Source organism: Carlito syrichta, unplaced genomic scaffold (assembly GCF_000164805.1).
Source record: "Carlito syrichta isolate Samal-C Ts95f unplaced genomic scaffold, Tarsius_syrichta-2.0.1 Scaffold135623, whole genome shotgun sequence".
Classification (NCBI taxonomy): domain Eukaryota; kingdom Metazoa; phylum Chordata; class Mammalia; order Primates; family Tarsiidae; genus Carlito; species Carlito syrichta.
In genome coordinates this window covers 129,871-131,772 of record NW_007079719.1, presented here as the reverse complement: position 1 = coordinate 131,772, position 1,902 = coordinate 129,871, and the positions used below count along the sequence as shown (strand labels likewise).

General features: G+C 61.7%; 1 protein-coding gene across 1 annotated transcript in view; it reads left to right on the top strand.

Moving 5' to 3' along the window:
- Positions 1-1,902, top strand: part of ESPN (espin) — a 12,591-nt gene that overhangs the window by 3,522 nt on the left and 7,167 nt on the right.

Here is a 1,902-nt window from a genome sequence, read left to right as displayed (position 1 = left end):
GAGACTCTGACTCAAAAAGGGGGGGGGGGTAGACTGGTGATCAGGATGTGCCTGGACTTCTCTTCTGTAGGATAGGACAGTGTCCTGCCTGCCAGGCCTCCTGGAAGGCCCAGGAAGTGGTTCCTGGCTGCTGGTGCTTCCATCTCACCCCCACTCAGTGCTTACTGTCATCACTCAAAGCTTCATCTCCCTGACTGGGAGTGCAGAGCTGGGCTCTCTGGAGTTTCCATTGGGACCCAGAGCCATTGTAGCTTGTCCATACTGGCCAAGGCTCCAGAAAACCCCTGACCCAGCTTCTCCTTCCCTTTGCAGCCTGGAGCAGGGATGAGGGTGAAACTAGAAATGGAAGAAAATTGCACTCTGGCCTTCCCAGACACCCTCTCCCAGCAGAGCCCGGGCTGGGTGCCCTATCCCAACCCTAAGCCGAGACAGAGGCCCTTGCTAAGGGCCTCAAAACCAGGGCAGCCCTACCCAGCCCTCAGAGGCACCAGCCAGGCTGGGAACCGAGGGACCACCCTTGTGGGGCCCCAGAGTGCCTGAGCCAGGGTCAGATGGGCAGGAAAGCTCCTCCTCTCTTCTCTTCTTCCCCCCTCCCGCCCTCCCTGGCCTCTCTCCCTATCCCCCACTGTCCCAGTCTCATCCTGGCTCCCTCTCCCTCCTAACTGCACTGTCACTTCTCTCCTCTTGGTTCCTAGAAGTGAGAGTCCTGAGACACAGGAAGAGTGAGTAGCTGTGTGCGGCTCCTGGCTAAGGCTGCGGCGCGGGGTGGGGGAGAAGGCAGGAAAGTGAGGCAGAGGGGGCTGGGACTTGAGGAAGGGCAGGGTCAGGCTGGCAGGTGAGGGGGCCTCCATGCCCCAGGAGCACCCCACACCTGCCCTCATGCCACAACACACCCATATATGCACCCAAGCATTCTGCGCCTGGCTGATGGTTTTGCCTAAATAAATGAGCCTGCCGCACCCTCCCTGTGGCCCAGCCTGGGAATCCAAGTGCTATTGGCCCATTTGTTCCTCCCACACAGACCTGGCCCCTCCCTCGGGGCTCAAAAGACATCCTTCCCCCTGTCCCTTCACCTCCGCCAGCTGAGTAGGAACATGCAAACGCTGTCCTGGGCATTTGCATGACATCCACCTGCCCTTCTTCCTGGGTCCCTCTCCCGCAGCCTTAGTAAGGGCTCTGCTCTCCTGGGCCCCCCAGACCTGAGCCATGCTTTGCCGTAAATGTGCTCCCGCCTTGCAACCAGTGTCTATGTGCACGTCTGTCTGCGGGTGTGGGGAGGAGGCAGGGGTCCAGCTGGGTGCTGGTACGCCAGGGTCCCGACTCTCTGTGGCCATGGATGCCCCAGTTGACTCAGTCCAAGGGTCACTGAGCTTTGCTGATGCAGGGAGAGGGCCAGAGGGAGACTCCACCCCGGCTGGGCTGAGCCAGGGAACCTGGGGCAAAGGTCGGGTGGCTGGCCCTAGGTAGTGTCTTGGAGCTGGGCAGTCAGTGGCTGGGCGGAGACATACACTAGCGTTCCCAGGGCGGGCCCGGGAGCTACCATGAACTCCCAGGGGCCTCCAGGCAGGGGCCCTACACTTTGTGAGTAGAGCCAAGAGGGTGGTGGGGCAGCCGTGGTCCTGGGGCCCTCCCAGCCTCTGGTGGCCCTGAATGGGATCTGGAGAGCTGCCCTCTGGGCCGAGGGCCCTCCCATCCTGGCTTAGGGAGGGACAGGCGGCCAAGGGATAGGTGGGGGCAGCTGGAACGCCCCCCGGTTTCCAGCTAGCGCCTCCTTTCCTGCCTCCGGTAGGCACCAAGTCCTTCAACATGATGTCCCCAACGGGCGACAACTCGGAGCTACTGGCTGAGATCAAGGCGGGCAAGAGCCTGAAGCCGACGCCACAGAGCAAGGGGCTGACCACA